Consider the following 26,912-nt stretch of genomic DNA (forward strand, 5'->3'; position numbering starts at 1 on the left):
AGGAAATAAATGAAAATCCTACCCTCCAGGCTAGGGGAGGAGTCTATTATCACAACCTCCGGCCTTGGGACTACTGGAGGAGATGGGGAGTCTATGTCTACGATTTCTCGGATTATGGGAGGTTCAGGCTCAAGTTCTACCTCAGGGCTAGACTCATCTACATATTGCCTAAATCCAGAGGCAAAAGAGCCCTGGAGCAAAGAAGGCCACGACCTACGATTGGTCCAATATTCCTCAAAAATGGCTGACCTAAAGTTCGAGGTGTTCTCTACAACATCAGTACCCTTAGGATAACCCATGTCATAATGCAACATAAGATGGTCCACGCACTGGAGTGGGGTTATGTTACGGTCTGGATTGCTAGGATGGCGGTGGATGAGCTGGTTTGGATTAAATCTAACTAGCCTAAAATCGGTGACATCCTGTAACGACCCAAATTGTTATTAAGGCTTAAGGGCCTTGATTAGTGTGCTTGGAGGGCATAATGGGAATTAGGTGTGGTTTTAATGATTAGGATGCATGATTATGATTTAAAGCATGTTATATGATTGTTTGAATATTTGAGATGCATGAATATGTGTATTAGTATGCATGTAGGCCCTGATTAGGTTAGAGGGGCATAATCGTAATTTTGGCCATTATGGGCATATCTGCATTGATATATGTGATAATTTTCGAGACCACATTATTATGTGGATATATCTGTGATCTGTGACTCGAGACGGACCTAGTGAGCAAAGTAGCAAAAAAGTCATGGCGGGGATTTATACCCGGCTCGGGGTGAGCTTGGGGGTATAAATGGGAATTTAGTGAGTGTACTAGAGTTTATCTTGATATTGAGGAATATTATTGGTGATTAAATAGGTATCGGGAATTAAGCGGGAAATATTAGAGACACTTGAGGAGTTAGCAGGAATTGGGGTAAAATGACTAGAATGCCCTTAAATGGATTGAAGGGTTTAGACTTAATAGGGAGGGCATAATAGTCATTTGACTTATAGGAGTTAAGTATTACCAAGGCTTTATGTTAGTGGGGAGTGTAGAGAAATGTATAAGTCTGAAAAAGAAGGAAAAGGAAAGGAAAAGAAAGGAGAGAAAACAGAGAGAGTTCTCTAGGTCGGGTTATATTTCCTTCACCTGTTTCTTGAGGATTTCTGGAGTAAAGCTCAAAGGAGAGCTGGGATAAACTAAGCATCAAGGATTCTAAGCTAAGTGTGGGGAATTGGCAGAGGTTTAGCAAGGTTTCATCAACACTTGAGGTAAGACTTTAGAGTTCTTCAGTTTCTGTTTCTGGTTTTGGAGCTATGGTGTTTAAGTTGAATTGGATGGAAACTTTAGGGAATTCAGGCCTAAGGCCAAGGAGGAGCAATTCAACTAAGTCTAGAGGCAACTTGTGGTCGAAATCCTATCAAAGGTATAAAGTCTAAACTCTAACTTTGCTGTTCAATTGGTTCCTGCTGAGTTTAAGTGTTTAGGAGTGGCTATGGTGAATTTTGGGTTTGTGGATGCATGTGCTTGAGTTCTAGGTATTTGGGGTGCTTGGGATGAGTGGAGTATGGTCATAAGGTTGTTTTTGAGTTTGGGAAAGAGTTGGAAGAGTTTTGGTTGAGGTTGGTTCGAGGAAATCGCAAGAAGGAGAACTGAGGGTGGTATCTGTCTGTGACTAGCGCTACAACGCTAGCCTTTGGGCGCTGTAGCGCTAGGCCAAGTTTGCTGATGGGGTTTTGCTTCTGTTTGTAGCGCTGTAGCGCCCTCCCATGAGCGCTGTAGCGCTACCCTGCCTTCTGAAGGGGATTTTAGGGTTATTTGCAAGGGATTTTGACCTAGGGTTTGGGGTTTGATTCCACCACCTTGTTTGGTGGAACTAAGTCTTCCCGGGGGCTTGGGATTGGCCCCGAGGCTAGGTTTTGAACTTGAGGATTGATGATGACTTTGGCCTGTGGTTGTGTTTAGGTGAGCACTAGGGCTCGAGAAGGGTCGTGCTCAAGGAGTCGAGGGATCAAAGCTAGAAAATTGAAAGGTAAGAAAACTGCACCCGATTATATGTTTGTGATGGGACTAAGTGCTCTCGAGAATTGTATCGTGTCAATGATGGTATTACGCCATGGGACATGTAAAAGTGGCCTAAGAGTGTCGTACATAATATTAGCGCACAGGGCGCGGCTTGGCCACTGGTAGCCGAGGACAGCTTAATATTCACTGAGCTCGGTTTAAGCGGGCCGGGGTCAGTGGGATAACGGAGGAAGCAGCCTGAGGGCGCTAGCCCTAGTTATCATTTGTGAACTGTAAATGACATGAGTTGACGTGCTTAGTATGTGGAATACTTGATTATACTGAATGGTTATATGGTTGAGATTATGTGATGCAATGTGAAATATTGATTTCTCTGCTAATTGCTTATGCTCTGTTGTTGTTGTGTTTTCTTGCTAGGCCTTGGCTCACGAGTTCTACGTGGTGCAGGTAAAGGCAAGGGCAAGCTGGACCAATCCTGAGGTGGAGAGCTGCAGGCTGAATGTACATAGCCAGCTATTCGATCGCCATGGTCGAGGAGTGGATCAGGACAGGGATTGCCTAACTGTCTATTTTGCCTTAGTATGGCTTGATATTGTATATAAACCTTGTGTCTTTTGTAAACGGTCTTCAAACTTAATATTTTTGGGATCCCGTGTAACAGATGATGCTTCTTGATGAAAATGTTGCTTTTGAGACCAAAACGTTTTTAACCCTAGTTCCTTTATAGTTTCAGTAACACAATTTTAATTAAACGACTTGATTAGCAAGTCTGGCACTTTATAAACACACAGTGTAACGGTCTTGGCTATCCAGGGCGTTACAAATCCCTATCTAATTCCCTGTAAGGATATGGGTTACCTTGGCAAGATGGGCCGATTGCTACCCCTGATGCAGCTCATTCTAGGTCAGGGCCCTGAGGAGCCTTGGGAGCCCGCCTCTTCCTCACAAGAGGGGCCTCGTCTTCTTCTTGTTCCTCCCCCTCAGCGGCCTCAGGGTATCCTTCTTGGGGAGGTGGGAGCACGGGGACTATCAGCAGGGTAGCCCGTGTCCTTCTTAAGGCCAAAGTCTGACCTTCACCGATCAATTTACACACCAGCATCGTGACGTCAGTCATGAGCTGGCGGTAATCCTTCTCATGGGCTGGAAGCCCAGATAAAGTGTGATACTGACCCCCGAGGGTCACAGATTTCTCCGTCCTCGTAAATATGGCTGCACAGAAATTGTAAACTCAATTAGTATAAATACAAGGAGTATGTCTATAAAAAAGAGAGAATGATTTCATGAGCTAAGAAAAGAAAGAAAACTTATGAGGATGGTTGAAGTATCGATGCTCGCAGTTGCGGAACCCATTCGGCATAAAGAATTGATCTTTATAGTCGTTAGGGGTGCTGGGGAGCTCAATAACCGAGGTTGAGTTCAGGAATCTGGTGAGGTAGTAGAACCCATCACCTCGCCCTCTTTGCTCTGGGTTGGCCTTAAGGCAGAAAAAGTAGAGGATGTCTACCGGAGTGGGGACCTCCCACTGGTGTTTTAAAAAGAGGTATTTCAGCCCTGCCAGAAGCCGATATGAGTTGGGGGGGGGGGGAGCTGAAACGGCGCCAACTTCACGTAGTTAAGGAAGTCAAAAAAATATTGGTCAAGGGGAAGGATGGCTCCTACCTTTAAGTGCTTGTCACTCCAAGCCACAAAGTCGTCCTGGATGGGCGAACAGCTCCGTTCCCCTTCGAATGGAGGACGGGCAATGAGGACGCCGGACCCAACCTCTATATTATGGCTCATCATTATTTTATTGACCCTTCCTTGGGTTATGATCTTAGAGATGATTGTCTCTACCTCAAAGAATGCATTAGGGTCAATCACGATCTCCTTCTCCACCACAAGGCCGAAATGAGGAAGAGGACATTCGGGAGCGATCTCTTTTCCCTTGTTGGTTCGTTGGGACGAGGAGCCAGCTGCATTTTTCTTGGGTATTCTCTTATGGGGAACGTTCTTCTTGGGTGCCATTAGATCGCCTAGTGAACAAGAATGACGAGTCACTTGATAGGCGACCTAAGATTTTGTAAAGGCATGAAGGAAAATGATGTCTTTTGATATACGAGCTGAGTTAATCTCAACCCGTTGCGTGATGCCATGCACTGCCCTATGCTATGTGTGGCATGCTGCCCCTTTGGCACACCCACATGGGGCCATTTTGTAAGTGAGCATGCCTTGGTGCTTGATCATTAGTTAAGTCTTGCACCAAGCAACCTCATGGGGCAGGGTAGTGGAAATTTTGTAATTATGCATATGTCTCCCAGACAAAAATCATATATGTTACAGGGAAGACCTTGTATCCCTAGAAGGCTCCTTAGGGGGAGGTGACCTGGTGACTTAGGGAAGCGCCATGGCCATTAGCAGATAGGGGCCAAAGTTGTGTACTCCCTTGCCCTATCAAGGCTATATATTAATAAAATGTTGTTTATCCATATTTTCCCTTGAATGCTCCCTTGTTGCCTATGTGTTACTTGTTTTCTATCTTCGTTGGGCCATTGCGTGCCACTTGCCTTGTTGTGTGCTTTGTGTTGTGTGGACGTTCCAAGGAATGACTTGCTGTATGCTTGCTCATAATTCGTTATTGCCCGTTTCATGTCTGAGATGTGTATGTGGCTAACCACTGAGTTTGTTTGCCTGCAGGTGTGTGTTGTAGGCTGACTTGCTAGCTTGAAGTGTCTGCAACTGTTGCACGTTCCGTCTACTTGGAGTACCCTAATAGCCGGCCCGTGACAGTTGGTATCACAGCCAAGTTAGAGAAAGCTTGGCAAAACACACTAATGGTGAGCAACACTGAGAGGATTGAAGCACTTGAGAAGCGTGTGGTGGAATTAGATGACCTGGACGAAAGGGTCAAGGATCTTTCCTCTACAAGTCATAACTCTAGATCGTCAGATGCAAGCAATCGCATAGTTGCACTAGAGAAGGAAAACGATGTTCTCCTATCCAGAATAATCGCGTTTGATCAAAGAAACACTCCAACAAGTACTTTTGTTTCCCCTCGGTGGGAAGAGCGCATTGCGGCAGTGGAGCGCATGCTGAAGGAACAACAAGTTTCCATAAATGACACTGCGGAAGACTGCAGGGAGGCAGTTGGCGTGCTTAGAGAAGAAATGGCTGAGCTAACTGCAAAGGTAAACCTAACCATGCGAGCGGTTGGGAATGCACCTGCAACAGGGCCGATAGGTATGGAATATGGCCGAGTTAAAGTGCCCGAGCTGAGGCCCTATAACGGGGCTAGAGACGCAAAGGACTTGGAAAATTTCCTCTTCGACATGGAACACTATTTTAGAGTCGTGCGGGCCGATTCGGAAGAAGGAAAGGTCGCCATGGCTACCATGTACTTGTTTGGGGATGCCAAGGTATGGTGGAGGACAAAGTATGACAACATAGAGAATGGTAGATGCACCATCACATCTTGGGTAGACTTGAAGAGAGAACTGAAGACGCAATTTCTGCCTAAAATGTTGACTACATGGCTCGACGCCAGTTGAGAGAGCTTAAACAAGTCGGGACAGTCCGAGAATATGTGAAGAAGTTTTTGGGACTAATTCTCGATATAAAGGACATGTCCGAAGTAGACAGGCTCTTCTGCTTCCTCAAGGGATTGAAACCTTGGGCCAAGCAAGAACTTCAGAGACAGCGTGTGTCTGACTTAGCCACCACTCAAGTTGTTGCTTAACGCTTGACAGACTACACTCCGGAGAGCAGCCTGCCAAAAAGGGCTACCCCTCCAACCAGCTCAAGTAGCGCCAGGAGTAAGAAGTCTGGGAAGTCATGGCAGGGCAAGAGTGGGGGAGAGAAGAGGACAGCAGAGTCCAGTTCTTCCAGTGGTACAGATGCTGCAGCAGGGAGGAAGCCACTAGCTTTTTGGCTCTACAAAGGACCACATAAGTTGGCATTTTTCCCCTACAGGGGCAAGTTGAATGCCCTCATTAGCCAAGAAGAACAATGCGAGGAGAAGAGGAGGATGAAGAGAACGCACACATGGGCGCTGTCCGCCTGTTGAATGCTCTCAAGAAGCATGGTGAAAAAGGGAAGAAGACCCTGGGGATGGGGCTAATGTTCGTGGATGGCACCATCAATGACAAGCCCGCCAAAATCATGATGATTGATACTGGCGCCACCCACAACTTCATCTCAGAACTCGAAGCCAAGCGACTGGGACTAAAACTGGAGAAAGATGCAAGCCGCATGAAAGCGGTCAACTCCAAGGCCTTGGTCACAACTGGAGTGGCTAAAGGCGTAAAAGTTAAAATCGACACGTGGGAGGGGCAAACTGACTTAATGGTGGTCCATATGGACGACTTTGATGTGGTTTTGGGAATGGACTTCCTAACTGAGAAAGGTGCCATCCCAATTGGGAGTTTGCTCATAATGGGAGAGACTCCTTCAATGGTGTCCGCAAAGGTGAAACCACCCCCTGGTGTGAAGCTTCTATCAACTTTACAATTCAAGAAGGGTGTGAAGAAACAGGAGCCCACTTATGTAGCAGTACCCACCGTGTTCGAAGAAACCGTGGAAGAGATTGTTCCACTTGAAATTACGAGGGTCTTGAAGATGTATGGGGACGTGATGCCAGATAAACTCCCCAAAGCCTTGCCACCAAAAAGGGGGATTGATCACCAGATAGAGATGGTGCCAGGATCGAAACCTCCAACAAAAGCGCCTTACAGAATGGCACCCCCTGAGCTAGAAGAGTTGAGGAAACAACTAAAGGAGTTATTGGAGGCAGGCTTCATCAGACCGTCGAAGGCGCCATTTGGCACACCTGTGCTATTCCAGAAGAAACACGATGGGAGCTTGAGACTGTGCATTGATTATAGGGCTCTCAATAAGGTGACAGTTCGCAACACCGACCCTTCCCTCTGATCGCTAATTTGTTCGACCAGCTAAGTGGAGCCAAATACTTCACAAAGTTGGACTTGAGATCGGGCTATTATCAGGTGAGGATCACAGATGGGGATGAACCAAAGACAACGGGCGTTACTCGATATGGAGCATTTGAGTTTCGAGTAATGCCGTTTGGGTTGACAAATGCACCTGCCACTTTCTGCACACTAATGAACCAAGTAATCCACGAGTATCTAGATAAGTTCGTGGTGGTGTACTTGGATGATATCGTGGTTTATAGCACCACGATTGAAGAGCATCAAGAACACTTGGCTCAAGTGTTTCAGAAGTTGAGAGAGAACCAGCTATATGTGAAGCACAAGAAATGCTCACTTGCACAGGAGAGCATCAAGTTCCTAGGCCATGTTGTGGAACGTGGCCGAATTCGTATGGATCTAGAGAAGGTGAGGGCAATCCAAGAATGGAAAGCCCCCATAAACGTGAAAGAACTCTGCTCTTTCTTGGGCCTAGTCAACTACTATAGGCGATTTGTGGATGGTTACTCAAGAAGAGCGACACCCTTGACCGAGCAGCTGAAAAAGGGTGTGTTATCCCCAAAAATTGGAGATCGATGACGTGGCAATAGAGGTGACAAGTGGCAGTAAAGGACACATTAATAGTCAATAAATACATTGACTCCTCAGAGTTATGATAAAGTGACCTGGTAGACTAATGAAGAGTTTTGACTGCTTGAGAGGTGTCATGTCCAAGCAAGTGCACAAGTGCACCCGAGGAGAGTACTTGGGCTAGGGTGTGCCTGGTCGGACTTTGGTCCAAAGAAAGCCCAATGTAATGCCTCGGATTCCCTATTATGGTTAATGGCTGGATTAGTAGGCCGGGAGGGCCATAACTGTTTAATTATGCCATTAAATGTGTTTATGCATGTTTATGAGAATTATATTATAATATGATGTTAAATGCATGCATGTGAATCCACATTTGTTTACAGGGGTATTTTAGTAATTTGGCCCGTTGAGGGTATAATTGAATATTTGTTTGTGTGCTTATGATATATTGTGAGACCACGTTATAATGTGGGTTGGTTCGAGTATTCCGACATGAGACGATCTTTAAACATGATTTATCGGTTTGGTCATAATAGGTTTAAGCTCGGGGCTCGGGGTGAGTTTCGGGGTGATATTAATGATTATAGCGTTACCGGGGATTTTAGGGTAACGGGATATGAATTATTGGTGTTTGAGGATATTGAGATTAGCGGGAATTGGGAAGCGTTAATTATGATTAACGGGATAAGCGGAATACACCAATTTTACCCTTGAAATGGTTTTAGAGGCTTTAGGTGGCTTAAGGGTAATTTGGTCATTTTAGGGGTGGATATATATGATTTAAAAGGCTGCTGGTTGTAGAAAGTGGTAGATTAAAACAGAACAAAAACAGAGACTTGCTTCCTCTTCCTTCCCGTGCATCACCTATCTCTTCTTCCTTCATTGGGGTTTTGAGTTATAAGTGGGGATTCAACCAAGGAAACTTAAAGGCTGGATTGGTGGCTTGATTCAGCTTGTAAGGGAGGTCCAAAACCGGTTTCAAGGTGAGTTTTAGTCTTTGGTTTCAGGTGTTACTCTGTTTTCCTTTTAGTTTTCAATTCATGGTTTTTGATGTGGAAAGTGGGAATCAAAGGGAGTTTTTGTGTTGGTTTGATTGGGATTTGATGAGGGTAAGCTATGGGTGTTGTTTAGAGGTTAAATTGAGTGTTTGGAGGAGGTTTGGAGTTGGTTCGAAGGGTTGGTTCTAAGGGAAAACGCAGGGGAGAGTTGGCTGGTGCGTGCTGGTTTCTTGGCTGGTTTGCGAAATGAACCGCGACCTGTGTTGGCTTTAAAGGTGAAAATGGCTCTGTCAGGAGGTTGAGCCGCGGCATGGCTCTGGTGAGTCGCGGCCCATCAGGGTAAATTTAGCCAAAAACATGTTTTTATCTTGGGGATTCAAACCTTAGGCCTCGGGGTTGAACCTAGTACCTAGTTGAGTTATGTTTGATGTCCCGGAGGCTAGATCTTGGTTTGGGAACCCTCAGTTATCATTTTTATTGATGAATCCTATATTTTGGTTATGACCAGGTGACCGTCGAGGAATTTAAAGGTTGATCGTTCTCAGGGGTCATTCATATAATAATTCTCACTCGAACCAGAGGTAAGAAAACAGTGTATGATTACAGTTGCACCCTGTATAAGTATATGACATGCATGGTTTGATATTGAAGCATGTTGATTGATATATGTGGACGTGGATTGCATATTAAATGCTAATGAATGCTGATTACCTGTTTATGACACTGACTAGTCAGGGACCGACTCTAAAGTCGATGATCACGCATTGAATAGCTCTATGGCATTAATGCGGGACCGACCCTAAGGTCGAAGAACTTATAAGCGCTTGCCAGGTCTACGACCAGATGACTATAGCCAAGGTATATGACCCCGGTGACCGTTTGTCACATGGCTAGGGGACGTTGTCCATAGTTTTGGACTCTAGAGTCGTGAGGAAGGTTATGTTGGTGACCAATCACCATGCACCTGTCCTGAACAAACTTATGAAAGAATCACTTATCAGTTAAGCCCTGGTGACCCTATCGTCACATGGATAGAGGGAGCGATGCTCATTATTGTGACTTTTGGCTATTGTCACCTATTTGTTTGGACTGATAGTCCTGAATGGTTATTATGATCGTTGTTGATATTATATCATGTCTTATTGTGTTTTCTTGCTGGGCCTTGGCTCATGGGTGCTATGTGGTGCAGGTAAAGGAAAGGAGAAACTTAACCAACCCTGAGTGGAGAGCTTGGGCAATGTGGTGTACATATTGGGCCGCTTGACCGCCACGGTCAAGGAGTTCTCAGAGGGACTAGGGGTTTACCCTGTTTTTGCCGCTTAGGCCGGTGGGGATTGTAAATTTGAAACTGTAGCGACTCTTTTGTATTATGGACATCTTGTAAACATTTTAACAGGCTCATGAGAAGTTTATTTACTTAATGAAATGTACCCTTTCCTTTTTACTGGTTTTTCACCTTAACCTAATAATAGCACTTAGATCACGTTTTTAACCAAAGGACTCGGGTAGCGAGTCAAATTTCCGGTTCACTGTTCACCGTAACTGTTCTGGGGTAACCAGGGCGTTACACCCAAGGTGTGGTCGGACCTTGGTCCAAGGAGACCCCAAGAATTTGGTCCGAGGAGACCCTAAGGGTATGGTCCGAGGAGACCCCAAGGGTGTGGTCCAAGGAGAGCCCAAGAATTTGGTCCGAGGAGAGTCCAAAAGGTCTGGTCCTTATGCATATGAGCAAGTGCATGGTTGTCCAAAGAGAGAAATGGCATGCTAGAGGAGAGTTCCATGTTAGACGAGAGACATGGCATGCTAGAGGAGAGTGCCATGTTAGAGGAAAGACATGGCATGCTAGAGGAGAGTGCCATGTTAGACGAGAGGAGTGCATGTCCTACCACCATGCACATATCTGACCGGCAAGTGCATGTCCTACCAACAAATGCATGTCCTACCAGCAAGTGCATGTCCTCCCAGCAAGTGCATGTCCTACCAGCACTTGCATATGTCCACCATGTATGTGTCCGACCAACACTTGCATGAGTGGTCAGTAGGAGATATGGGTCGACCAGATAGAGGAGGACTAAGCCAAGATTCCCAGAAACGGCTTCAACAAGAATCGGTCTTGGCACACGCGAGAATCTCTCATTCTTCCCACAAATTGGGGGTTTTGTTACATTTTGAATGTTTTTTGTAATTTAAATGTAATAAATATAATAAAATATCCCAATTTTAGGGGATATCAGATGTATGATCCTAAGCCTATAAATATATGGCTTATGGGATCAGAAAGAGGCTTCCTCTACTTTTTAGAGACTTTTGGGAAATTTTGGGTCTGAGTTTTCTATAGAGAGAAAGTGCTGGTATCATAAAGAATTCTTGTATTTTTGCAATCTGTACTGAAGAAACTCAGTTGGCTCAGTCCATCTGATCTTGAGTACAGATCTATAATCACAACTCTAAGTGGATTAGGCTATTACCAACATATTGGGGCTGAACCACTATTAAAATTGCATGTGTTATTTACTTTCTGTTCAAAATCCGTCTGTGTCGTTTTATTTCTCTTGAAGGATTTATCATTTTTGACGTTCTCACGTCGTTGGCCAAAAACGCGGTCAACATTTTGGTGCTTTCATCGAGAGCCTGAAGAGAAATACAGACGGTCCCTGAAGTGTAATGGAACCTAAGAGCACCAATTCAGCCTCCAAGAAGACAAGCTCCTCTAAAGAGCCTGCTAAATCAGAAGGTCCTAGCCCACAAGACCATGAGAATGAGCCTAGAGTCATGCTCGAGGACGTGACTCCAGGAGTTGAAGAGCTCCAAGAGGCCATGGGGGCCTTCCAGGAGGAGATGGCACAATTCCACGCCAGGCAGGAGGCGTTTGCTGAAGAGATGGCCAGGCAGAGAGCTGCGTTAGAGCAGCAAAGACGCGATATGGAGGCCATAAGTGAGGAGATCCGACTACAATAGGAGGAGGTCAACCAGAGACATCGTGAAGCAGCACTTGCTTTAGAGGCAGCTACCCAGTTGGCCCAAGCCAATGCCCAAGCTACAGCACGAGGAGGACCCCCTCCAGGAGCAAGGACCACAGAAGCTGGTGGTAAGAACAATGATAGACCAAGGAGGGGTGGTAATAACCCACCTGGTCGTAAGGAAGATGGAGTCCGATCGCACACTGCCTCAACACAAAGGGAGCACTCTAGGACCCCCTCCAGGAGCCACCGATCAGAAACTTCAAGATCTGGAAGTCACCGATCGGGTAGTAAGAAGACTCCACCTGGGCAGGAGCAAAATAGAGCTCCTCGAGATAAGAGGACCTCACAGTTCAAATATGGGCATGGTCGTGATGAGGCTGATAGTCATCCCACCGACCAGTCAAAGGAAAAGGAGGGCCACAACCCACAAGGAGGAGAAAACTGCCCAGAGCGCGCCAAGAAGCCTCCACTGCACCCCGACAAGCAGCGTAGCAGGAGAGAGGAAGTTCCGCGTAGTAAGCCCTCTAGGAAATCAAAGGATCTAAGGGATGTTATCACCAACAAGAGGAGGACCGTCCCGGTCGAAGGGCAAAATCTGGACCGCCCTGCCAGTCAAGTAGAAATACTTGACGGTGGCGTGCCAGATGGTAATGCCCGACCAGGCGGTCAAGACCTTGGAACCTCATCAGTTGCACCAGCCATCCAAGCCCAGCTTGACATGCTAGCAGCCGCAGTGCAAGGTTTGTCGAAACGACCTTCCGAGATAGATGCGATCGACCACCGGAGTGGCAGCCCATTTTGTGCTCGAATTAGAGCAGCCCAGCCACCAGCAAAGTACAAAGCACTGGTACTGCCAATTTATACAAAAAAGGCAGACCCGATAAGACATGTTGGGAAGTTTGAGGACCAGATGGAACTGCTCGGAGTAAGTGATGACTATCGGTGTAGAGTCTTCCCCACCACCTTGACAGACACTGCCCAGGAGTGGTATTGGAAGTTTAAGCCAAACTCCATTACCTCTTGGGCAGCATTTAGGAAGGAGTTTTGTAGACAATTTAGCATTGCCCGGACTCCACCAGTTTATGCCAATGACTTGGCAGATATCAAACAAGGAAAAGATGAGTCTCTAAAGAATTATATACAGAGATTCATGAGAGAGGCCAATAGAGCAACTACTGTAGGAGACGAGGGGAAGATGGTTGCCATATCTGCTGGGATAATTTATCAGAGTCCTCTATGGGACAGCATCCATCGCCATCCAATTTCAACACTTCAACAATTTATTGACCGGGCAGACAAATATATGAAATTAGATGATGCAATAGAGAAAGGGGAGAATGGCATAAACAATCCGGGCAGACCAACTGACTCTCCTAGTGATGGTGGAAAGAAGCGTGGAAATAATGGGTCTGACCACCATGAGGAAAAGAAAGCAAAGTTGAGTTCAAGTGAAAAGCCAACCAAGTATGAGTTTTAATTCACTAACTACACCACTCTCTCAACTAGCCGAGCAGAGATATATCTTGCTAGTCATGAAGAGGTTCCCTACAAGAAGCCTCCACCCATCAGGAGAGAGATGAGGAAGAGAGACATGAACAAGTTTTGTCGTTTCCATGAAGATTATGGTCATGACACGAATGAATGCAACCACCTCAAGGATGAGATAGAATTTCTTCTCCGGTCGGGCAAGTTGAGGAAGTACCGGGCAGAGACACCCCAAGGAGAAGGAGGTAGCAGCAACTCTGGTCTCAAGCGACAAAGATCTCCACCCTTACAGCCTGGACCTGTGGACTTTACCTTAGACACTATATGTGGAGGTCCACACTTGGCTGAGGAGAGAAACGAAGAAAAAGGAGAAGTATGCTGAGCAGGAGTGCTAGGATCAGGAATCACTAGAGTGGCGTGCACATTGAGCATCGAAGGATATATTATTTTTAAATACCACTTTAAGAGTGGTAGCTTGATTTCGAGTTTTTAGACTTGTTATTTAAGTTTGGTGTATGAGCTGGTTATTTGCTAACCATTCATTTTATTTTTGAACAATTTTGGTTGTTTAAGACTCGTTATTAGACATGTTTTGTCCTTTTTAATTTACGAGTAATAAAAGAGACCACGCGCAGCGTGGTTGATTCTTGCTACAAATATGCATGTGTGTTAATTATCCGAGCAGTGTTCAACTGGTTGGTAATATCGGGCAGTGTTCAACTGGTCGATATGTTCAAGCAGTGTTCAACTGCTAGAATATTTTCCATATATTCTATGTGTTTCACGAGTAATTAACTGCTCGAACAGATTCGGTCAAGTAGCAAGTGACTAAGGATCTTTCAACCCTCAATCACCTGGGGGGCACATGGGATATACCGGTATATAATTTAACACAGGAAATAAAAGCATGAATTAATATATCTGTTTTTAGGCTGACTTGTAAATTTTCGAAGTCCAAAAAATCCATTAAGCTAACTTGTTTGCAAAGCTTAAGTAACTTGGAATTTTGTTTAAAAATTTCAAGTTAGGAGCAGATATTCGTGTGACCATAAACATTATGCTCATAAAATGTTAGAGCAATAAGAGTGTGAGAAAGTATACTTAGCATGGACTTATGAAATGTCTAGAATTTCTAAGTTAGAAAACTAAGTACTCATGCGAAAATATATGGCATACACCAGAGTGACTTTACTATTCACAAAAAACTTATAAATTTTTAAGTCTAGAGGAGACTTAGAATGTTTTAAGTTAACAAAGAGAAGTAAAGTATAAATTCCAACAGCTACAAGTTTAGCTGATCAGGTGCAAAGTTTTCTTGCTCAGGAGAGCAGATACAACTTCCCTGGTCGGCTAAGCATGTATCATCGATCAACTTCCTTGGAGTGAATCAAACAAATGCATGTAAAATAAATATTACATAGTGAAAAATTGTCTTTGAGAGGAGAAGTCAATTTTTCACCAAGATTGATTGAGAGAAATCAATCTCTCAAAATAATTATGGGAGATTCGAACAAGGTGCTTTGGTGGTCTTTTGTAGGGAAGGACTTAAATGGCTATGCCATGTGCCCAAGAAAATGCCTAAGAGTGCCTAAAGGTGCTTAGTGTTTAAAAAATGTGGTGTCGAGCATACACCTTGAGATGGCCGATCGGATGCATGTTGATCCGAGGAGCATCTCGCCTATGTCCAAGGATCTAAGCCTAGAAATTTGGTGCCTAAGGTGCTGCATCCGAGGAGGAGATACACGCCTGAGTGGTTTAAGTGAGCGTTTGAGCATCCAAGGTTGCATCCGAGCGGTTGGAAGCTGCATTGTGTCCGATCGGATAGGACATGGCCGAGCGGATGCCATGTGTGTTTGGGTAGGCCTACGTGCGTCTGAGTGTGGTGTCCGAGCAGCTAGGCTGCATCCGAGCATACACCTTGAGATGGCCGATAATGTGGACCTTGATCCGCGGAGAGCCAAGGAAGGTGTGGCTCGGACCTTGATCCGAGGAGAGCCAAGGAAGGTGTGGCTCGGACCTTGATCCGAGGAGAGCCAAGGAAGGTGTGGCTCGAACCATGATCCGAGGAGAGCCAAGGAGAGTGTGGCTCGGACCTTGGTCCGAGGAGAGCCAAGGGTGTGGTTCGAGGAGATGCGCTTGGTCCGGGGAGCCTGTGTGCGTCCGAGCCAAGGAAAGGCAGCATGGTCCAAGGGGTTCATATGGCCATGATCGAGCCCATAGCCAAGGGACCGATCAGATGCATTTGGGACCAAGGTCCGATCGGATCACATTGTAAAAAAAAAATCAAGGATACTCAACAACCTGTCTCTATACTCAACAACCGATCACCGAAATTATAATCCTAGCGCAACCAAATCGAGGATACTCAACAACCTGTCTCTATACCATGATGATTTTGCAAAATAGACAAAGGGAGAATTAAAAGAGAATCAAAAGGGAGCCTATGCTTTCATTATATCAAGAAAATAGAGTTTGAAGAGATCACAAGACAAGTTCAGTCATGGAAGTTTACGTGAAAGTTATCAACCGGATAGGAGCTTTTGGATGACCTCGAGAGCATTTGGTTAGAAGAAAAGTTTATCATACGAAGAAAATCGTATAATAAACTTGGGGGGCAAATGTTATCCCCAAAAATTGGAGATCGATGACGTGGCAATAGAGGTGACAAGTGGCAGTAAAGGACACATTAATAGTCAATAAATACATTGACTCCTTAGAGTTGTGATAAAGTGACCCGGTAGACTGATGAAGAGTTTTGACTGCTTGAGAGGTGTCATGTCCAAGCAAGTGCACAAGTGCACCCAAGGAGAGTACTTGGGCTAGGGTGTGCCCGGTCGGATTTTGGTCCGAGGAGACCCCAAGAATTTGGTCCGAGGAGACCCCAAGGGTGTGGTCCGAGGAGACCCCAAGAATTTGGTCTGAGGAGACCCCAAGAATTTGGTCCGAGGAGACCCCAAGGGTGTGGTCCGAGGAGAGCCCAAGAATTTGGTCCGAGGAGAGTCCAAAAGGTCTGGTCCTTATGCATATGTCCAGCAAGTGCATGGTTGTCCAAAGAGAGAAATGGCATGCTAGAGGAGAGTGCCATGTTAGAGGAGAGACATGGCATGCTAGAGGAGAGTGCCATGTTAGATGAGAGGAGTGCATGTCCTACCGCCATGCACATATCCGACTGGCAAGTGCATGTCCTACCAACAAATGCATGTCCTACCAGCAAGTGCATGTCCTCCCAGCAAGTGCATGTCCTACCAGCACTTGCATATGGACACCATGTATGTGTCCGACCAACACTTGCATGAGTGGTCAATGGAGATATGGGTTGACCAGATAGAGGAGGACTAAGCCAAGATTCCCAGAAACGGCTTCAACAAGAACCGGTCTTGGCACACGCGAGAATCTCTCATTCTTCCCACAAATTGGGGGTTTTGTTACATTTTGAATGTTTTTTGTAATTTAAATGTAATAAATATAATCAGATGTATGATCCTAAGCCTATAAATATATGGCTTATGGGATCAGAAAGGGGCTTCCTCTTCTTTTTAGAGACTTTTGGGAAATTTTGGGTCTGAGTTTTCTATAGAGAGAAAGTGCTGGTATCATAAAGAATTCTTGTATTTTTCCAATCTGTACTGAAGAAACTCAGTTGGCTCAGTCCATCTGATCTTGAGTACAGATCTATAATCACAACTCTAAGTGGATTAGGCTATTACCAACATATTGGGGCTGAACCACTATAAAAATTGCATGTGTTATTTACTTTCTGTTCAAAATCTGTCTGTGTCATTTTATTTCTCTTGAAGGCTTTATCGTTTTTGACGTTCTCACGTCGTTGGCCAAAAACGCGGTCAACAGGGTGTGACTTGGGTGAGGACAGAAAAGTGTGCTGAAGCATTTAGGAGTTTGAAGGAAGCCATGATGAAGGATCCTGTTCTTGCCTTGCCAGATGTTAGCAAGCCCCTTCAAAGTACAGACAGATGCCTCAGATTATGCTTTGAGAGGGGTACTAGTACAAGAAGACCACCCGGTAGCATATGAGAGTCGCAAGCTGTCTGAAGCTGAGAGGCGGTATACTGCCCAGGAGAAGGAACTCCTTGCGGTTATCCATTGCTTGCGAGTGTGGAGACATTACGTGCTGGGGTCGAAGTTTGTGGTGAAGACAGATAATGTAGCGGTTAGTCATTTCCTTACACAGCCGAAACTGACCCCTAAGCAGGCTCGATGGCAGGAGTTCGTGGCGAAATTCGACTTCCATTTTGAGCACAGGGCGGGACGCTTGAACCAGGTAGTTGATGCCTTGAGTCGCAAAGCAGAATTGGCGACTCTAAAGATCTTGGCTAGTTTGTCAGCTAGCGTGGTGAACATTCCACTCAAGGAGCGCATCAAAGAAAACCTGGAGAAAGACTCGGTTGTAAGAACCATCCTGAAGCTCGTAAAAGAAGGCAAAACTCGCCAGTTCTAGGTGGAGAATGATTTTCTGTGGGCTAAAGGGGGCCGCTTGTATGTTCCGAAAGATGGAGATTTGTGGAAGACATTACTAAGCGAGTGTCATGACACCTTGTGGGCAGGTCATCCAGGGTGGCAGAGAGCGCATTCCCTTTTGAAGCAGGGATACTACTGGTCACAAATGCGAGATGATGTAGTGGAGTACACCAAGACCTGTCTCATCTGTCAGCAAGACAAGGTCAATAGGAATAAGACACCTGGGTTGTTGGAGCCGTTGCGAGTCCCAAGACGACCATGGGAGAGTGTGTCCCTTGACTTTATAACTAGCCTACCGAAGACAAGGGATTTAAGTGCGATCTTGGTGGTCGTGGACAGATTCTCGAAGTACACAACATTCATCCCAATGTCGAAGTACTATTCGGCAGAGGAGACAGCACGACAATTCTTCAAGCATATTGTCAAATACTGGGGAGTGCCCCAGAACATTGTTAGTGACCGAGATGGAAGATTCACTGGGACCTTTCGGTCCGAAATATTCAGTCTCTTGGGGTCACAATTTAACATATTCTCGAGCTAACATCCACAGACAAATGGGCAGACAGAAAGATTCAATGGGATGTTGGAGGAGTACTTGCGCCACTTTGTCAATGCCAATCAGAAGAACTGGCCGCAATTACTCGATGTAGATCAATTTTGCTTCAACTCTCAAAAGAGTTCTTCATCGAATAAGAGTCCTTTTGAAGTTTTTAAAGGACAACCGCCACTATTGCCCCACACAGTGGATAAATACCGCGGTTGGAACCCGTGAGCCTTTCACTTCACAAAAGACTGGAAGAAAACGATAGAGATTTCCCAAGCTTATTTAGAAAAAGCATCAAGAAGAATGAAGAAGTGGGCAGATCAGAAGCGCAGACCATTGGAGTTCAAAGTAGGTGACTTAGTGTTAATCAAGCTGAGGCCCGAAGAGTTGAGATTCTGAGGGGACAAAGACATCAGACTCGTTCGCAAGTACGAGGTTCCGGTCTCAATCATATGAAAAGTTGGCCTAACTCCCTACAAAGTTGACCTACCAGCATGGATGAAGATACACCTGATCCTTCACGTCAGCAACTTGAAGCCGTATCATGAAGATCCAGCAAATCCAGAGCGCAACCAGTCAACTAGAGGAGGAGTAATCATTCATCCAAGGAGCAAGCGTCAACTTGAAGAAATCCTGGTGGAAAGGACGGTCACCACTGATCGTAAAAAGCATAAGGAGTATCTGGTAAAATGGAAGGGGCTTGCAGATGATGAGATTAGCTGGGAGAGGGCGGAAGACTTGAAGAAGCTCACGTGGAAGATTGAAGATCTACAAGCTACTTCGTCGAGGACACCGAAGAATTGAGTGGGGGAGAGTGTGGCATGCTGCCCCTTTGGCACACCCACATGGGGCCATTTTGTAAGTGAGCATGCCTTGGTGCTTGATCATTAGTCAAGTCTTGCACCAAGCAACCTCATGGGGTAGGGTAGTGGCAATTTTGTAATTATGCATATGTCTCCCAGACAAAAATCATATATGTTACTGGGAAGACCTTGTATCCCTAGAAGGCTCCTTAGGGGGAGGTGACCTGGTTACTTAGGGAAGCACCATGGCCACCAGCAGATAGGGGTCAAAGCTGTGTACTCCCTTGCCCTATCAAGGCTATATATTAATGAAACGTTGTTTATCCATACTTGCTCTTGTATGCTCCCTTGTTGCCTATGTGTTACTTGTTTGCTATCTTCATTGGGTCATTGCGTGCCACTTGCCTTGTTGTGTACTTTGTGTTGTGTGGACGTTCCAAGGAATGACTTGCTTTGTGCTTCCTCATACTTCATTATTGCCCGTTGCATGTTCGAGATGTGTATGTGGCTAACCACTGAGTTTGTTTGCCTGCAGGTGTGTGTTGTAGGCTGACTTGCTAGCTTGAAGTGTCTGCAAGTGTCGCACGTTCCGTCTACTTGGAGTACCCAAATAGTCGGCCCGTGACACTACGCGCCTCGGTTTCTCCAACAAACCCCTGGTGTTTAGGGATCCGTGTGTTAGAATGTTCGGTACTACTGTCCTTGGGGGGCGGTTTAGAGAAAAACCACCTAAGAAACGTGTTCCCTAAGAAATCTGGTTTTTTGAACTCTAACCTTTCATCTTCTATACCCCTAATGGGTATTTCCAAAGATTCACCCAGAAAATACCCAGTTTCGTGAAGGTCACAGTTGTAAAGGATATTCTAAACCTTCTCAATAAGCCTAAAAATTAAAACCTATGTGCCTAAAACATCGATAAAACACCCTAATATCTACTACGACAAAGCATGGATGAACTTGGTAAATAAAAGGCAGAAATCAGTAAATAAAGAGTTTATTTGATACGACAACACTTACAGTGTGTTCATCGAATGAAGAAGTATGTTTCTCAAGGCCTGGGAGACTCACTCCTGAGTAATTGAACAATCGAAAGTCGGAGAGATCTTGCAACAAGGATTTTTTGAGTTCTCTTTTCTCAGAGAAGGCAGAAGGTTTGAAAGACAAAGAAGTGAGAAGATAGAGAAAGTTTTCAAACAAAAGGTGATGAACTCTGATAATTATCTATACTATTTATACGTAAATGGCATAAATCAATGTGAGCCATTTGATTGGGTCGGTACAAGATCCAAGGGTTGTGTTTCAAAGGACAAAACGGCGGCAAAAAGTTGACAAGACCATTATTGCAGTCCTCGAAACCCAAACAGACGCCAATGATAATGTTCCACGTGTCCAGTACTCGAGTAGTGGACAAGTATGGGAAATTGTAATGGAAGTCTGAAAGTCCCTACTGTGTAGGTCAGAAGATGACGTCATAATCCACGAGCAGGGACTTGGGGGAAAAATGTGTATCCTAATTTCAGCACGAGTCTTTTACTCAGATTGTGTATAGCTGGCAAATGAATGCAGAGAATGAATAGCTTATAAATCCAAGTATTATTTACGTTAACGACACCATTCTCATGCTGATTGTCCGAACTAGGGATACCTAAGTTGAAAAGTGCGAGCTTGTAATATTTATCAGGCATGACCTCCATGATACGAGCTCGATGGTATATTCAGCTTGTGGTAGATTGAGGATATGGCGTGTACACAGATCCCCGAAGACTCGGTGATTTATACGATCGTCTATGGCCAGCCTGTGATATTTGATGTCCTAGATATTAGGAATCTATTTATTTCATGATCAAATCGTATCCTAATATAAATGGGAATATCTTACAATAAATGTAATACATATGCAAATTTGTGATTAACTCACGCAGTTACCCAAGCCTGTCTAAAGAGTTTCTCTATAAATGTTGAGAAAATTGGACAGGAAGGGGGACCGTTATTCTGTAATACCTAGACTCTGTCAAAATAGAGAGAGAAAAACAGTAATAATATAGACTTGTAGACTAGGTGGATTTTAACCACTGAACCACGTAAAAATGTCAGTGTTCTTGAGAGTAATTTTCTTATTTCAGTTTACCATTAAGCACTAATTCATCTTTGTTATTTTCTTGATTCACTATAGGCGAAAAACTGCGTCAACAATATGTTCTTTATTATTTTCTTGTTTATGATTAATGTATGTATATTAATGGATCTGCATATTTAAAAGTAGTTTAAATATGTTACAAAAATTTTGTTCTACACTGGGCCAAACCATCACTATTCCGCTGCGTATTAGGAAACTCGTTCCTAACATAATCAACGTCTCTGCTTTCTACGTGTATTATATTTATGTACATAACTCAACTAAACATGGGATACATGTGTACTAATAATTGAAGGAAAGAAAATGAGAACACCCCAAATTATAACAAAATGCAGCAGAATAATTCAAAAGAGCCCAATTTTTTCATATAAAAAAACCACAATAAATAACAAGAACTCTAGTATAGGTATACGAAATTTCATGATATAAATTAGAGATATTAATTCAAAACATGACATTTCACATCAAGCACAATTTAAAATAGAGAGCCTAAGGTGAAATAAAAAAAGTTAGAAATCCCAGATAGAAAAGCAAAACCTTTTTGTTGGGTGGAGAAATGACCTCTAAATAGTGAAATTCGTGAGGGGTTTTAGTTGGAAAATAACTGCTTTGGCAATAGGGACGGGTTCTTTAGATGGGGATAGCTTCATCATCACAAATGGATGCTCTAGAAGGTGAGAGGTTTGCTGCTCGGATAGGATATCTGGAAGAAGAAATCTTTGGCGTCGAGAATGGTTGCTCTTGATTGTCAAAAAGATGACTGATTTTCAATGTTGAGTCTTCAACACTCTCCCCAAAACTCTCCTCATTTCTTAGCATTTTCACCACTTTCACCCAAGCCCCAACAATTCCAACTCCCCCTACCCCCAATCAAGCAAATATATATATAATCAAAGAAATTAGAAAAATGCACACAAAATCCTATTTTTAACTGACCCAAGGCCACCATCACATGCAAAGAGCTCCGTGAGCTACCGTCTGCGAAGAACTCGACCCACAATCATGGAGAAATTGAGTCACTGTCGTTAGCCCCACGCTTGTGAGCCTTGTCGATTTCGTCGCCGCCAACCTAGGAGAAGGAGAGAGATGGAGAGTGATATTTTATACAACCAATAAAAATTACACATTAACTTGAATTTAATTGCATATAGTCTACACGGCATATAACATTGTCTACATATAATACTTTAAATACGGCTAAGTTTATATCCCAAAAAATCACAGAGTTTCCCTATAAGAAATCCAACAACAAAAGAAGAAGTTTACCTGTGATTATATGAGAGAGTCGTGTCGCGCGACTAAGATAAAGAAAAAAAGGAGAGGTAGTCAAGTTATTAATAAATAGTAAATAGAGTGCCACATCAATTCTATAGGTCTTTCTATAAATATATAGATATAGATTTGTATGTTATTAATAATTAGTAAAGTAGTGAAGTTTCTTGTTTGATTTGTATTTGTATAGCATATTGGTGCTTTTTTTTTTTACTTTAGGATGGGAGATTCAAATCTGAGACCTTCTCTTTGTAAAATAGGTCTAGTTCCACTAGGTTATGCCTGTGCACACGATGTTGCTACAATTATTTGCAAAAGAAGTGTAAATATATCATTAAAAAAAAACTGCAACAAATAATATATTTGATTAATTATATTAGTTTTATGGATCTTATTTTTTTTTTTATGAAATTAATTGTTTTTTAAACCATTATCTATTTTTCAACTTTATTAGTTGGAGGTAGTTGGCTTTTGTAAAAAGAAGGACATGAATTTTTTAATTATGGTGTTTATGCTTTCAAGAATTTGACATAGTTGTTGATAACATGTTTTATTGTTAAATGTATTCCTACCCAGTTTAATAAACAAGTGGTTTAACTTTCTTTTTTGTTTAAATAAAAATATAATTCGCTTATTGATTATTGTACATTTGGTTTGTTTATTTAAGTTATTGTAGTGTTTTATTTATGTTTGTTGAGTATTTTATCTATAGAAAATTGAAGATATTTGTAATTTTTTCAATATTGCTTGTTTTTATGGTAAAACGGTGGTCAAAATATTTTTTTAATGACTAAAATGAGTTTTTATTTTATTTTATAACTTGTTTTACAAATCCAAAACAAAAATGTGTGGTAAGAAACAAAATTTGGCATATCCTTTCGTCTGCCTTAAGCAATTAGCAAGAGAACTCTCTAGTTCAGAACTCTTGGCCTTCTCCCGGCATCACTCCATCATAGCATCACTTCTTTGCTTTACTCCGTCACTTATTTGCTTTGTCGCATATATACATGTAAGCCTCCATTAATCACACTTTCTTTTCCTGGAAGAGTCTAGTTATTTTTGTTTGCCATTATGCCTTTTTTTGTGAGTTTATATTATTGTTTGCCCTTATCCTGTCACTCTTTGTTACCTTCTACTTCTATTTTTTCTTCTTCTTCTCTTTCCATAACGTCGAAAGCCTGTTCTTATTTTGTTATCATTTTTCCCTTTTGGTGATTATTTATTTGAAATATTCATTTTACTAGTTTGATGAGGTGATTAGTTAGACATTGATAATGCGTAGACATCAATTTTCTTGAAAAAAAGATGTGTATCTAGTGCTAGAAAGTTGATCTATGCTAGTAATATACAACCTGAATTTACACTTTCCCTTAATTTTGACAGCATATTCTTTTATGATGTTTGTACTTACAATGTGGACATTATTTAATTCCCTTCCCCAAGTTAAAATTTTACACTCTTTTCTTTGAATTTTTACTGGCTGTATATTGCTTTGGTTTGAATTCCATAGTATAACAATAAACTTTTTATGGTTTTGTTTTCATCAAATGTATGTATAGCTTCTAATAATTGTTCTGTTTTTTTTTTTTACTAATCTATATGTTCTATTTCTAATTTTTTTTTTTGTGTACCATGTTTCATGTTTGTCTTCATAAATTGTATGTATAGCTTCTAAGTTATGTCATCTGTTGAAGCTGCAGAGGCAAAAATGAGTTATGTCATGTGTTGAAGCTGCAGAGGCAAAAAAGAATATTTGAGCAAACTCTATTGATGAGGATAATGCATTTGTGCAAGCTACAATCTACAAATGAGGGTGGTGAACAAAGAATAAGGAATCAAAGTGGGAAGCGGCCAATGACTGCTGATAGTGAAATCCCTAGCTCACCTATTGATGACATTGATCTAGAGTGGAAAAGGGGAACATATTGTAGATTCTTGTAATGGTGGTCATGAATGATTGACAAAAGGTTTGTTCTTATACTTCATATGTTAAGTGAGCACTTAAATATACTAGAATAACTTATATTTCACACTTCTTATTGTATACATGTACTAATTTATATTTCTTTTCATCGTTTTAAGGTCTTGTTGAGGTCGTTCAAGACATACCTGCGACATCTCATAGATATTGTTGTTTTCATATAGAAAACAACATGACTATATATATTTTGGTACAGTTGAGTTTGCAAACTTTGACAGATTTAATAAAGTTATGGAGCACATTGAGAATTACAACAAAGAAGCATATGTTTGGCTATCCAATATTGATCCAAAGCATTGGACCCTCGACTGCTTTGATACCAATGTGAAGGTTGAGCACCTGACTAACAATCATGTTAAGTCATTCAATGATTGGTTGGATGATCTACGATTTGAGCCACCATTAATGCAACTGCTCGAAGGACTTAATAAGATGAAGCAATCAAACATGATGTATGCCAGAAAGGAAACTCCTGTAAGATGGAAATAGAGGCTAACTCTGGTTGTCCATAAAAAAGTGCATGGCATAATAAATAAAGCAAGATTTTCTCATGTAACACGCATGGAAACAGCTGAATTTTAAGTGGACTATAAAACTTCTCGATGGTTGTGAGATTGAATGACTCCTATTGTATTTGTGATCAATGACAAGTAAGGTTCATACAATTTTTTTTTTCTTTTGAGTTGGTGATTTGTTGATGTTATGAGTAGTTGATAATTGTTGTTGTGCTGCTTTTTAGGCTTAAAATTCCCATGTTATCCAAGTTTATGATAAGGTTAACATATCTCAAGCACCATCAAAGTTGTTCTCAACACAAGAGAACTACTGCTTGAAGTACATAGGAGAAAAAGATAAGGGCCTCTTTGGTATTGTTTTCTGTTTTTTGTTTTTAAAGTTGTGTTCTCACCAATGAGAACAAAAAACAGTTTTTGTAGTTTTCAAAAAACAAGAAGTGTTTGGTTATTGTTTTCTAAAATCTATTTTTTAGTTTTATTTTTTTAAATCTTAAAGAAAAAATTAACAAGTATATTTACAAAGAGAAAAATCTTTTAAAAGTTTGCAATAAATAATGAGATAAAATAATTTGAAAGAAAAAATGATGAAAAATAAGGAGAGAGAAAGTAAGGAGAGAAAATTTGAAGAAATAGAAATTGAGAAGAGAGAAATTGACCCAAGAAAAAATGAGAGAGAAGGTGAAGAGAGAGAAGTGAGTAGAGAAAAAGTGATGAGAGAGGAAACAGCGAGAGAGAAAAACTGATGAGAGAGAAAATGAGGATATATTAAGTGATGAGAGAGAAATGGAGGATATAGTAAGTGATGAAAGAGAAAATGATGACATAATAAGTGATGCAAGAGAAAATAAGCAGATAGAAAATGATGAAAGAGAAAATGAAAAGATAGAAAGTGAGAAGAGAAAAAATAGTGAGAGAGAAAGTAAAGGGAGAAAAGGTAAGGAGAGAGAAAGTGAAGAGAGAGAAACTAATGGGAGAGAAAATGATGTGACAATAAATGATGTTAGATAATAATAATTAAAAAAGTGATGCGAGAAAAAAAATAGACAAAAATTTTTTGAGAACAATAGAAAACAACTTTTTGTTCTCAAAATTTTCTGTTTTTTGTAACTTTGTTTTTAAAAATTATTTTCTGAAAACAACGCCAAACACCTCAACTTGTTTTCAAAAAACAATTTTTAGCTTTTAAAAACATAAAACTATTTTTTAGGTAAGAAGCCAAACACACTTCAAGTTTTTGTTTTTGTTTTTGTTTTTGTTTTTGTAGACCACTTATTTATGTGTTTTTGTGCAAGGGTTTAAACAACTATTTGTGTCATTTTGGGTTCATTTCAATTTGGGCTTCTATAACTTTTTAGTTTTCTGTTGTTGGACTGGACAAGGTTATAGTTCTTAGCTCTCTATTTATGGTCAGATTTTTTGTTATTTGCACCTAAAGCTTTTTTTTTTTTATTTGCTAGAACGAATCATTCATTAAAATCAAAGCAACTCGATGGGAACCATAGGGGGCCCCTCCCACATGCAATATACAGTATTATAGCTAGAAACTCTAGTATTCTTTGCCAGACCATCAACAATTACATTGTTCTCTTGCTTAATAAAAATAATAGGAAAAATACCAAAGTGGCCTGTGTGTTTTAAAAAATTACCCTATTGGACACTGTGTTTTGTTATATGATTTTCGGACCCCATGTTTTGTAAAATAGATCATAATAGTACACTGAATCTGATTTTGGTCAAAATATTTTTTAATATGACAAAAATAAGATCGCATATAATATAACAAGAGTTGTTCCGTCACAAATTTGAAAATTTATTTGACCAAAATAAGTTCAGGGTACTATTTTGATCTGTTTAGCAAAACATTGGGGCCAACCAGGTAATTTTTGAAAACACAGGGACCAATTTTGTATTTTCCCACTCCAACCATTCAGGATGTTTGATAAAGCAAAAACATCACCAAAAACACACCAAAGTGTCCAATTGGGTGGAGATTTATTCTTGTTTAGAGCCCACATCACATGGAAATCTATGAATACGACAAAAAAAACTATACTCCTTTAGTTCCTGTCAACAACCCAATTAATGGCCATTTTAACCGCCAAAAATTCCCCTTCCAAAGCAGTGTTTGTTGGAGCTTGTAATATCTGCTGCCGTTAGTAAGGATATTTTTCTAATCTAGCTTGGGTCAGGGTATTATGGTAATTTGTATTCTTTTATGTGTTTAATTATATGAACT

At 41.9% G+C, this 26,912-nt stretch overlaps 1 long non-coding RNA gene across 1 annotated transcript; it reads left to right on the forward strand.

Annotated features, from left to right (window-relative positions):
• The first annotated feature begins 23,022 nt into the window (after positions 1–23,022).
• On the forward strand, positions 23,023–24,840 carry LOC133789813 (uncharacterized). Its single transcript, XR_009873719.1, has 3 exons — positions 23,023–23,189; positions 23,881–24,147; positions 24,263–24,840. It is a non-coding gene; the product is annotated as an uncharacterized LOC133789813 (long non-coding RNA).
• The last annotated feature ends 2,072 nt before the right edge of the window (positions 24,841–26,912 follow it).

The sequence above is a fragment of the Humulus lupulus genome, chromosome 7, assembly GCF_963169125.1.
Source record: "Humulus lupulus chromosome 7, drHumLupu1.1, whole genome shotgun sequence".
Taxonomy (NCBI): Eukaryota; Viridiplantae; Streptophyta; class Magnoliopsida; order Rosales; family Cannabaceae; genus Humulus; species Humulus lupulus.